Source organism: Pseudochaenichthys georgianus, chromosome 8, assembly GCF_902827115.2.
Source record: "Pseudochaenichthys georgianus chromosome 8, fPseGeo1.2, whole genome shotgun sequence".
Taxonomy (NCBI): domain Eukaryota; kingdom Metazoa; phylum Chordata; class Actinopteri; order Perciformes; family Channichthyidae; genus Pseudochaenichthys; species Pseudochaenichthys georgianus.
Window position 1 is genome coordinate 30,488,220 of NC_047510.2, and position 13,580 is coordinate 30,501,799.

The 13,580-nt window shown below is 43.1% G+C and overlaps 1 protein-coding gene across 1 annotated transcript in view; it reads right to left on the reverse strand.

The window, feature by feature from the left end:
• pvalb6 (parvalbumin 6) overlaps positions 1 to 13,027 on the reverse strand; it is a 53,022-nt gene extending 39,995 nt beyond the window's left edge. The window contains exon 1 of the mRNA XM_034089357.2: positions 12,731 to 13,027. The gene's annotated coding sequence lies outside the window, so the exon portion shown is untranslated. The remainder of the gene's footprint in view (positions 1 to 12,730) is intronic.
• Positions 13,028 to 13,580: the final 553 nt, after the last annotated feature.

The window sequence follows — 13,580 nt, forward strand, 5'->3', positions numbered from 1 at the left end:
GTGTCCCACAGACACTTCACCCCACAGTACTGAATGTATGTAAGTCGCTTAGGATACAAATGTAAGGACGTGTATTTTCCCTCAGCTGCTTTCAAGTGATGGAGTCCAGTCTGGCTGGGCTTTGTTTAGGGAGAAGACCAAATCGTGTGTGTGTGTGTGTGTGTGTGTGTGTGTTTGAAATGGGGTCACAGAAAGTCACATGGCTCTTGTATTACTCATACACCTCCTCCAGGGCAGTGGTCACACTCATGCACACTCACAAAAAAGATGAGGCTTTGGCGCCCGCAATCACACACACAAAATGCACCCCTGGCCTTTTGATGCCCTCCCCTCGGTCCTCTGCCTCCCTCGCCGCTCCAGTTTTGTTTCCTCTAATGTTTTTGCAGCGGGCCATGGCGAGTGGAGCATTGGCAGTATTCACCCTCCCATCCAGCGGACAGAGTGGCAGACAGGTCCGTTTCCTTTGATTCTAATAAGAGCTGATGGACTCTGAGGTCTGACTCACTGCCTGCTGTCTGTGAGGGGCATAAGACAACAGTGCCTGGTTAGGGGAAGCGCCTTGCTGCCACTGTAGGTATATCACAAGACTTGTGGTTGTCACGGAACCACAGTATTTGGTGACCTGCTTTCTGCTCATCCAGTCATACTGATGCCTCCATGCTTTGCACAGTATCCACTCAGTATCCACTCGCCTTCCATCCAAGTTCAGTTTAAGTCCCTGAAGAACACATCTTTACCACCAAGGAGTTCTCTTTTTCATCACCAAACATAAGATACAGTATATGTTGAGCCTTAGTCCCTCCATACCAAGGGACTAAAGCTTTTTAAAAAACTGTTTTTCCCATTATTTAAAAAAAAAATTTTGAAGCACTGCATCAATTCAACGACATTATGGCGCGTTTCCACTACAGCGCGGAGCCTCGTTTAAGAGGGCTGTGACGTCAGCGGCCCACTTTTGGTTGCGTTTCCACTTGGCCTAGTACCGGCTAGCGGGTCCTAATTCACAGTTTTTCTGGCCCCATTTCTGGACTGCTGATTGGTCAGAGAGAATCGTCGCATATAAATATATATATAGCGAAGCTTGCAGCATTTTTATAAACAGTATCTTTGTTAACAGAGGATCAACAAAAATGGCAAAGAAAAGCACGCCGTGGTCCGCCGAGGAAGTTACGACGTTCCTACACTTTATTGCAGATGACAAGATCCAGCGGGAGCTCGACGGGACAGCTCGCAATATGAAAGTATTTCAGGAGGTCTCTACACTGATGTGCGGAAGCGGTTACTCGAGGACTGTCTTGCAGTGTAGGGGAAAAGATGAAGAGTGAGTATCGCGTAGTGAAGGACAACAACAAGCCGATCGCTCCGCCTACACTGCGTTACTATAGATACTACCCCAGTTCCTAAACTGCAATGGAGACGCGCCATAAGTGAGCCAGTCCTAACGAGCGAGCCAGTCCTAACGAAGTGAGCCAGTCCTAACGAGCGAGGCCGTGTAGTGGAAACGCGCCATTAGTGTTCTGGGTATTGGTGGTTTATGTAGCAGGACTGAGGGCATATCGATGTCTCTGTTCCTAAAGAAGAGTAATGGTACATTTTTGTGAAAACATTCAAAAAGTCCTGTAAACAAGGTCAAAGCAGAACGCGTCTGCACTGCACCACTGTTTCCTCAAGTGCAAATACTTTATCTCTGGAATGCTACATTTTTCGACTGTGAGAAAGTGGGCTCGGTGAATCCCATGGGCCCATTTGATTGCGGGGTTTGCGCCACATGCCAGGCCTTTAGCTGATGTGAGCTACAACCACGCTACAATTACAGTTCCAGCTTTTAAACAATTACTGTTAAGAGAATAGCACAATACGACTTAATCACGTACTATCAGAATCAGAATCCCTTTATTAGTCGCACAGAGGGGACATGTACGTTGTTACAGCAGAACAAGAGCCAAAGACAGCTTAATGTTATGTATAGTACTATAAATCCATTGATGTCTGCGGTGGGACTCAATTCAAACGTATTGCCGCAAGTACACATCTGGTTTAAAGTGGAAAAGCTCAAAGTTTTCAAAGATAACAATTCTCAGATCAAAGCAGGGCTCAACAAATGTTATTTCAGAGTTTCTTGCTTTAACTAGTTCTCTAGGTATTGCTGCATATTGAAGTTTAAATGTCTTGCAGCACGCTCTGAACATCTGAAGTGCACACTCAGTGAATAAGGGTTGTGTTATGTTACAGGGAATAAGTCATAGATCCAGCGATCGATACTTCAGATCTAAATATGGAATCAAAGACTTGGTGTTATATGAAAGGGTCACTTATACCGTCGAGAACCAACACCCCATTCTGCAGCATAATGCAGATTTTGGCAATTATTATGGGAAGACATTGTATGCTTTGAACAAATAATGAACCAGGTCTTTGAAGGCTATTCAACAGCCCGTCCTTTACAGGCTCCTTTGTCATCATTTTGTCTTTGTATGTTTTCTCCCGGTGTCTTCCATCCGTCTTTATATATTGCCGCCCTGTCTCTATTTCTACCTCATCTCGGCTGTTTGTCTGTGGAGCAGCTTTACCGCCTCGTTGTCGCCTCCCTTTTCTCTTTGGTGGGACGCATTCGCTCCCGTCTCCCATTCTCTGCTGGCCTACAGCATTATGAGCTTCCCAAAAAAAAGAAAGGAAAACACAATTTGTATTCTGGACCACGTCTGTGATGCGAGCGGAAAGCGCATGGAGGGGGGGGGGGGAAGGGGTTGTTAAAGTCACAGTTTGAAGTTGTTTAAATTCATTGGACATAAGGTCCGGGGGGCCGTTCGTCTTCATCGTTAGCAGATCTGTTTCTCCTTCTTTAAGAGGCCAGTTTGACCTTGAGTGAATGGAGAGAATGCTGATCCACTTAATGTCTTAATTATAATTCTCATTTCTGCATCTGATTGCAATTAGGCATTCGAGTAAAATGCATCCATGGAATTGTCTTCATCATCACACATTGTATATTGACACGCGACTTGACTGCGCTGGTGGATGTTTCGAATTGTCTGAACGTGTTTCCTCACAGTTGGATAATGATGTGTGTGGCGGAGTAGAAGAGTACGTGGGATGGAAATCCACGCATCAACCCAAGCACCCGTGAATGCGCTTTTTCTCAGCGCTGGTGGCGTACTGAGCGAAACTGCATCAGCGCGATTGAGCAACGCTGGCCTGCATGCATGCGTGTGCACGTGAATGCCAGTTTCTGCCAGTATGTGTGCGCTGGCTTGCATCTCTAACCCCGGCAGTGATGCCTGTTCAGCAGCAGCAGCAGCAGCTGACATCCTCTTGTCACTGACAGCAGCTCCCGCAGTGAGAGAGCGATGTTAGGAGGAGGAGGGGGGGGGGGTAGAAGCGCCATTGACCTTGCAGCAGAGAAAACCCTAACAGCAGTAGTAGCTGCCTGCTCACACACAAAGACACTCGCTTCAAGAAGGGTTCTACACATTTACACAACTAGAGATGGCAAAAGTACACACATCCTTTACTCAAGTAGAAGCACCTCTGACTGCTCACACATGCACAAAGACCCTCGCTTCACAACCTCTCCCTCTCAGCCTCTCGTGTTCACCCCGACACTCGCTCCACACTCCGAGGAATCGCCCCAGGCCGGTGTGCGAGGGTCAGCCGTCTCTCGAAGCAAGAGAAAGGAAGCAGGATGGCAAATCGGTGGAGGGCAAGTGGGTAAGGATGGAATCTGCACAAGAAGGAAATGAATGTGCACTCATTCATAAGGTAAAGATAGAAAAGACCAACCCAAGGTATATCTTCAGGGGAGGATGTGAGGTAGAGTCCTGCACACTTCTATGACTAAATGGTTTGCCAACAATATACCACCTCTATGAGCAGGTCTTCTGTTCATGTAACGTAACGTGTATTTCAGGTGACAAAAGGTTCGCTATAAGTCTTTCCTAGATAGCAATATTACAACCTGTCTCCAACCTAACGTCTAAAGTGTTGAAACCAGATGGAAAATGCCATTAAAGTGAATGGGACTCGTGATGGAGCGCATTATGGGGAAAACATTGTAACTGAGTGTCGCTTCAGATGCCGGCTTTATTTTTGTCGTGCTGGATCAGATCACTGATATGAAATCTGAATGAAAACATCACAGTATTTGAACCCTTGAGATGTGTCTTATTGCTTACAGCCCCACAGAGAAATACAACACAAGTTCAATCATTTTCTTGGCTGTGTTTCAGAGTTATAGAGCCTTAGTGTTCCATATTGATATAAGACAATGAGGAAGGGACTTTTACACAGAGTGTGTTAGTATTCGCAAATGCGTTCTGTGTACTAATTCTTAATTTAAATGATGGTCAGGTATCCAAAAGGTATCCAAAGACATCCACTAAAATTGTACGAAGCTATGGTTTCTTCACTTTGTAGAGAAGTCATTTTCAGAATGTTAATGCATAAAATGGCAATGCTGAAAAGAAATATCTGGATTCTTTTTTGCAAAGTATGTGTTTTTCTGATAAGTCAAGTTGAAGTAAATTGGAAAATCCACTTGTTTTGGGCTTTACCTCTCTTAACGGGAATTGTGAAGTAAAACAAAGGTAGGGAAATCAATGTTTCAGGTTGCGTTGTGCGATAATAACATTATACACCCATATCTAAGATAGAACTGTTGGCAGTTCAGTTGCATTGTGGGTAATGTAGGCGCTAGGTTGGTAAAAATACTGGCACTTTAAGTTTCTTTACAAGTCTCAGGAAACGAAAAAAATCTCAGCTTGAGGTTACATTACGCTCTACTAGGGGCACGTGTGGCGCAGTGGGTTAGTGCATATGTGTTGTGATCAGGGGGTCACAGGTTCAAACCCCACTGCAGTCAGCATGTCGTTGTGTCCCTGAGACACTTCACCCCAAATTGCTCCTGTGGGGATTGTCCACAGTGTTGAGTATGGAAGTCGCTTTGGATAAAAGCGTCTAACAAGTGACATGTAATGTAATGTACTAATATACAGACCCAAATCTCCGATTCAGCTGCATTGTGGGTAATGTAGGTGCAAGGATGTGAAGAAAGCATGATGTGCAGAATATGTCTGATTCTGCAGCATATTATTATTAAACGTCTAATGTGAGTTTGAGAATGTTATAAGACTACAACACTATATTAGTTGGGTATCACTTGCTTCTGTAATTTCCCTCCTGTCTCCGGTCCTTCTCTGCATGAATTAGAGTCAGGCGGCACGAAATAGACCAACACTCTGTTGGGATCATTCAACCCAAAGCCGAGCAGAGCAAAGTAGGCGATAATGCAGAGATTGCACCGGGGAAAAGAGAGTATGGGTGATGGGATAAGGAATGCGACTTAAATTAAATGTGGAGTCAGGGAATTGAAAATAAAGGTCAGACAAAAGGCGTAGAGAAAGTGTATGAAGCGATAAATGGAAGGAAAACTTCCCTGGCCTTTGTTCCTGAGGGTCGAGAGGCTGGATGTGACACTCGGGGGCGGTTGATGGATATTGTTCATAACGAATGCGGCTTTGCACGAGTTGATAATGCGATTCAATCTGACCATTGACACTTCGTTGCTCCACATTATCATGAGCCACTCCAAGATAACTTCTTTGCATATTCCAAATGTTCTCTTGAGTCGCACTAGGAGCCGAGAACTTTTCTCTCGCCTTGGATAATCCTACCGTTGAAACATTAGAGTAAGAAGAGGTAAATCATTTTAAATGGTGCTCCATTTTTGCAAAGTTTCTTTCTGATTTGAACCTTTAAGAACACGACAAAAGATTAACGCCTGGGAGAAAGTGTGAAGCTGTACGGAGCTCTTGTGCGGAGATTCTTCCACAAGGACAATAATGGCATATTTTATGAATCGTAAACTTTTTGTAGTGCTTGTTAACCAAAGATCCATGGTCCATGACTTCCCAGCCAAGAACAAGAAGGGTAATAGTCATGCAAAAAACTCTTATCAAGAAAGTAAAAAATCATATACCAAATATCTAATGTTGGTGGAAGTGTAATCATGTAACAAGTTAGCAGTATATGTAACAAAAAGGTGCAGATATGTTGAGAACTTGTATGAATGATTGGTGGACTTTCAGAGTTAAGACTATAGTGTCTGTAATTGTAATGAAACCTTACATTAAAAGTACCAGTAAAAAAGTAACTTGCAATGATGGTGCGCAAGACAGAAGAAAATGACATTTGTCGATTAATTGTTTAACCTTAAATACCGTTCACTTCTTTAAGAAACAGTTAAACTCTATATATACCATGACTCCCCAAAGATAGAGGGTTTAAGTGGCTTTGATAAAATGGGTCACATCATCTATTTAATTGTTCTTTTCTAAAAATAAACGGAAAAGATCAAGGGCTGAAATAAGAAAAGTCTCAATCCATTTATACTCGCTCCTTCTCCCATCTGGGTTCCTTAATGATCTAATTTAAGAGGTCACGGGTTTTCTAATTGGAAGTGGACTGACCCCTGTGACAGTCTAAAATAAGTATCAACTCTTTGACCTCGCTAAAAATACTCCTGTCACCGCTGGCTCAAAGAATCGTTCGGACCTGAGTCCTCCCTCAAGGAAAAGATGTGCTTTGCTTGAAGAACATTTGACAAAAGGGAAGATACTGTGGTTCTCCAGGGAGCATCCTTAAAGCAAAGGCAATTATAGAGTAATGCAGATATCGCAATGTCGCCAAGATTGGGCAGGACAACATCTGAGACGCTTTTAATTGTACTTACAAAGTCCAGCTGAACACTATCTGTCCGAACACTGCTTCAATCCTATCTGGCTAATATCGATACCACAACATCTGATGTTTCGATATGCTGCTCAACTAACGCTCATAATTCCTTATCAGCGGGTGGCTCCGTTACGGCTTCGGTGCCACCCTCAAGAACAAAGACTTTTGCACACTTTGGCACAACGGTACACCAGTATCTGCACACACACACACACACACACACACACACACACACACACACACACACACACACACACACACACACACACACACACACACACACACATAAGCCTCGAACCTGCTGCATCAGGTACGTTTTCTTTTTTTAACCGATCGTCCTGCATATCATCGAGACGTCTCCAGACGCCTCGCACAACATCTGCCCTTGACCTTGACGATGAAGACTCACCATCAGCCGGTTTGCCACAGCCTTCTGTCTATGCACATCATTATATGTTAACGTGTATGTGTGTGTGTGTGTGTGTGTGTGTGTGTGTGTGTGTGTGTGTGTGTGTGTGTGTGTGTGTGTGTGTGTGTGTGTGTGTGTGTGTGTGTGTGTGTGTGTGTGTGTGTGTGTGTGTGTGTGTGTGTGTGTGTGTGTGTGTGTTTTGTGGATGTGATAAGGTGAAATTCGATCTGCCTTCCCCTGCATCAGTGCACAGTGTTTCTGTGTGTGCAGCTATAAGCCTATTTGTATAATCTGCGGGACATTGTCCAATGACCCGTACTGCTATGGTATATCATGCATTGTCAGTGATATTATCCTATATGACTTTGAATGCAGCTCGGTAGGCAATTGTAGTATAAATCATGCTTGAGTGTATCTGATTGCGACCATGGCCTCCGTTTTTCTCGTCTTTTTTCAATCTCAGCAAAAAAAAAATTCTCTTCTTCATTCTCTTATATCGAAATCTGTGTTTTAATTAATGGCTTTTAACAAGAGCCCTGAACACGAGGTTAATTGGGCTTTTTATGACTAAATCAGCCCAAATGCAAATTGTCTCGAAGCGACCTCTGTGCCGTGGCTGGGTACGGTGTTTTAATTATCCAGACAACCTTTTTAAGTGGTGGACCATATGCTTAGCAGACAAAAGGTTGAGGGTGTGTAGAAAAAGAATGGAACAGAGGAAATATAAGAAATCAAGGTCGAGATGAAAAAAAAAAAGATCTGAAGAAATTCACCAGAGAAAGCACTTCCATTTCCCAGGGTGCATCTTTCCATGGATGTTTGCCCACATAAGCACCGTGCCTCCTTCTGACAATTCACATTTAACTGACCCGTCACTCTCTCATCTTTGATAACAAGCCCACACAAACAACCACCCATCTATCTTTCCCAGTAAAATTACTTTTCCCAATCCAGTCCGCCCACTGAGAGGCTTCCATCCTACTCACTCACATTCCCCGGTATGCCTCCACACAACAATGAACAGAAGAGCAGAGAAAACTGACAACCAGAGGGCAATTGGCAATGTAGGAGAAGGACTCTGAGATATACAGGACTACACAGAAACATACTGTACTCACACACACACACACGCACACACACACACACACACACACACACACACACACACACACACACACACACACACACACACACACACACACACACACACACATATCAATGCCAACACACAATCACCACTATATATTTTTTCTTGGTTTTGTGGTCCACATCAATTCTGAATGCAGGTTTGTACAATGCAGCAAAGGTAGTAAGACACAAGGATCTGTCTCTATTGGCAGTTTTGAAAAGACATGTTGTTGTTAATGAGTGTTTCTGTTCCTTAGTGCATATTTAGCCATGCTAGCTGTGTAACTCCAAGAATGGCAGTGTTGGTTCAAACACATATTTCCATCTGAGTGTAGACCAAACCCTAACCCTAATCCAAACAAGTATTTGACGATGAACATGCAAAGAAAATGGCAATGGCGGAAGAGGGATGACAACCATGAACAGCGTGGAGAATAAGGCAATAAGTGAGAAAGACTTGAACAAAAAAAAGCTAAAATCACTATCCAAACATTAATTGGTTGGGAAAATATTTGATCCACAAATAAAAATGCAGTTTTAATAAACCTCTGTCACCTGGACCTGTCAGTCTGGACCAAACCCTGACCCCAACAACCATTGGCATGATTTTGGTTAAAAGAAAAACGTTTTTATTGGAAGATATTAGCTAACACGCTAATGGTTTTCATTATACTTGCTAATATGCTGGAGGGGGAGAGGGATGACAATCTGGAACAGCACCATGAATAATGTAATAAGGGAGAAAGACTTTGACAAAGAAGAATCACTATCCAATCACTAAACATCTGTCACCTTCTTTACATTCATGTACAGTATGGATAGTGTGTAGTGGATGTTAATGTTAATGCACTCGATTGAATGGATATTTCAATCTGATTCTGGACCAAACCCTAACCCTAACAACTATTTGACGATTGGCACGATGTTTCATACAAATATTAGCTAACGTGCTCATGTAAGATGGTATCAACATGTTAACCTTGTCATTGTAGGCATAGTAGCATGTTGAGGTTAGCAGGTTCAGAACTATACAGTAGCATGGCAGCAGATTCTCAGTTTTGTTTTACATTAGTGTAATTTGAACGAGTCGGAAATTAAGCCAGTTGAGATTCTTATATTCAAAATGACCCTTCATTACACCTCATTATTTTTAAATGATTTCACACTTTTAGATTGATTTCTAATCTGCGATAACATCAGGGCAGATATCTGCATGCCCCATTAATGACAGTCATTATGTCTAAGGACTCAGTCGCATTAGCGCAATCTCTTAACACAAATCATTGGAGCAAGCCCTCTTTAGTTCATTGGCCTCATAAAAGACAAAATCACGAGTCAAGATGTGGTAGTACAGAGAAAATAGTTTATCACCTCCCCACATGTAATGGCAAGAGAAAGCACATTACAAAAGAGGGGTACAGTGGTAGAAAACACATTTCCCATAAGTTAACACCTCCTTATAGGAATAAGTGTATCCAGGTGGTGGTATTTTGTTGTTCCAGTTTTAACTTGAATATTTTTGTTTAGTTCTGCAAATTTGCTGACAACAATGTTAGTGATCTGATCCTGAACCCAACACAACACAATGGACACTGCGTCCGTGTACTGTGACAGTAGTGTAGACACACACAACCACTTAGCATACAGGCCACTAGAGCCACCTTAAACCAGTATTTAGCAGCACTTAAGTTGAGCACGTAAGTTAATCAGAGTGCTAAATAGGTTCAACGACATCACAAATTGTCAATTCACCCACACTGACACACACATGCTGAACGAACCCCTATTATGCCTGTTATGGTGATTTAACACCTTTCCCAGTCCACCTGTCCCAATTCCACTGGTGCAAGTCGGAAATGTCTGCTACACTGGTACTCCACGCTTATTTGAACACACCAGCATCAGTACTGAACAGCTCTAAGCACACACTTACAATTCTTCCACACTTTAACCAGTCTCTCCCTCTTTCCGTTTCATTGCACAACTAATACTAAACCATTGTCTCACACACACACACACACACACACACACACACACACACACACACACACACACACACACACACACACACACACACACACACACACACACACACACACACACACACACCACCACCATCACCACACTGTGAGGTCTCTTCCCCCAGGAGCATTATATCACACCTGGGTATTTCACACTCCGCAGAGCTCCACGCTCGTTAAATCAATGATTTCCCATGAAATCAGGAGAAGATATGCTACCATGCATCACGCCTGACTTTTATATCTAATGGAGAAGTGGTGATAACGTTTATGTGGACAAGTGATGCATGGGTTGGATAGTGGAGAGAGAAAATGCGATTAGCAGGAGAGAAGATCCAGAGGGTGTGTGGATGGTTATGGTATTATTCAACAATAATGGCTACTTACTTTTATGCTCTATTCCCTTCAGGGGCTGATTATAATCTAGCCTCTCTGCTACTCTTTCTCCCGCACATCTCACAATCTCTTTCCCTTATTATCTTCGATCCGATCTGTCAGACTGGTTTCTATTTCATCATCTACAAAACGTACTTGCGGTGTTCCTCAGGGATCAATTCTGGGCCCTATTGTTTTACATGTTTCCCATTTGTTCATAAATATGCAGATGATACACAAGTATGTCTTTTGTTAAACTTGACTTCCCTAACAGACTGATTTGAATATATTTGATCATGTTCACCATCAAACAATGGCAAGACTGAGGTTTATCCCAACTGGAATATTGTAAGTAAAAAGGCACTAAGTCATATTCAGTTTGTCCAAAATGTAGCTGATCAGACTTTAACTAGAACTGGCTTCCCAATGCTTTCAAGGAACAATTACAAACTATATTATTTCCTTATAAAGACTTTAATGGATTGGCTCCAAGCTATATCTCCAAGTAAGCCCATTTGTACAAGTTATTCCCGCTACACCAAACTTTGGATTTTGAAATTAGGTGACCATGCATTTTCTATAGTAATGCACCTAAACTGCGAAATTAGTTACCGTTCACTTCATGCACTACTTATTGTACATAACACTTTATTTCAAACTACCTTTTATAATGTCCTCCAAAAATATGTTATACTCTTTCAATTGCAGTTAAGATTTTTGTATTAATATGTATATGGTTTGCAGTCATGCTAGCAGCATCTATCCACCCTTTGGTCCTGACTAAAATATCTACATATATCCATTTATTGAACGTAAACTAGGCCAGTAAGGGGGTGCCTTTTTCCAAGCGTTTTATTAAAGGATCCTCAACGTGTATGACTGATAAAATCAAATCAAATCAATTTATTTCGTCAAATTCTGCCTTTCTCCCTCTCTACTTTACACCCTGTAAAGGTATCTGAAGTTATGCATTTTGTCTCCTCTCTTTCTTACCTGTTTCCGTTTCTCATTCCTTCCCTGCCCTATACATTCAATGCACAAACAGCTCCTCCCCCCCCTTCCCAAAACCAATGTCACTTTCTAATTTGCCTGCAGAGAACATCACAGTTTGCACAGCTGTTAATCTAAGAAGGTTGGCAGAGGCAGAGAGATTATGGCAGTGATGATGGCGGCCAAAGGGACGACAATCTGGAACAGAATGACGCAATGAGGGAGAAAGACTTGGACAAAAAAAAGAAGAAGTTTGAGTCTGTAGCAAAATCACTGTCCAAACATCTGTCATTGAGCAAATATTGGACCCACAAATTCAGATGTCATTAAACATCTGTCACCTCCGTAACATCAATGTATAACGAGCATAGTGTCGTGAATATTAATGAACAAGCGCATACTCTGCAGTTTCATTCAAGCATCACCCGCACAGGAATGCATTGGGTCTGTTCTCACACAGCGCTCTGGGAACCAATCACCATCGCCTGTTTCCAGGTCCTGTTTGTGAATGGGATTTTTACGGGAGCAGAGGAGGAGGCAGGCACCGCTGCGTTTGTAGACATGCAGCTGCTTTCAGCATCCCATTCTCAAATATTGAATTTTTTCTCTCACTCTGTTTTCTGCTCTACTGTATAACACATTTGTAATTCTTCTGTCACACCCTGGTTTCCGTTTCTCCTTCTTCTTGAACTCTTTGGTCTTTTTTTTATGCAGACTGTGAGTGCTGAATAAAAATAGCCTTCCTCTTTTCCGATGCTTTTGAATTCACTTTTCCCCTGACACACCGTCACCGTCATCCAGCAGTGCCTTGTATACATCTTCTTACAGTCATGTCACTCTGCCATATACTGCGGAACAGCTTATACCCTTACTCTTCCTTTTAAATCAGCGGTGGATGCATGCAATGTAGAGTACCACTAACATACACACACACACACACACATACACACACACACATACACACACACACACACACACACACACACACACACACACACACACACACACACACACACACACACACACACACACACACACACACACACACACACACACAGAGACATTTGTAGACACTTACCTCCAGTGACAGGGACAGTGCTTCTGAATCCTCAGTAGTTTTGAAGGAAGACCGGAAAGCCTGCAAGCTTCTGGCGTCTGGAGAGAAGTGAAGGACAGAAAGAGATGAAGAGGAAGAGAGATACAAGAAAAGAGACAGCGGAGATAGTGAGAAGTGTAAAGAGAGAGATAAAGTGGACTGGAGAAGGCGGGCAGTGCGATACAAGAGGAGGTGGAAGAGGAAGAGGAGGAGGAGGAAGAGGAGGAGGAGGAGGAGGGTCCTCTGGCTGGCTGGAGGTGAGATGAAGGGGAGAAAGAGAGGGAGAGACAGATAAAGGACCAGGGAGGGAGAGAGAGTGAGGGTGCGCTGGATTGGGATAGGAGGGGATTGTGTGATGTTTGAGAGGAGGAGGAGGAGGAGGAGGAGGAGGAGGAGGAGGAGGAGGAGGAGGAGGAGGAGGAGGAGGAGGAGGAGGAGGAGGAGGAGGAGGAGGAGGAGGAGGAGGGAATTGAGGAAGAGGAAAGATGGAGAGAGGAGGGAGGATGCAGAGTCCGACTGAAGAAGGCAGAAAAGGTACAGCATTCAAAGAAACCAGTACTGTTTGTTCACACGCTTTAATTTGTTGGAAATGAGTCAAGCTCTCAGCACACAACGCTCTCTTGACTGTGTCACAACTGTACGGTCATTTTATCGCCACAAGGAAATACAAGAGAAACAAGGGGCAGACCTCGGACTGAACATGTGCCCTCGACTCTGACCCAACCCGACATTACATAACCAATGTCAATCAAAACTCTTTAGCCAGAATTGCTTACAGTGTTGTTTCTACCCACAGCGGCTTTAGAGTATAAAAAGCTCCTTCACTTGAAAT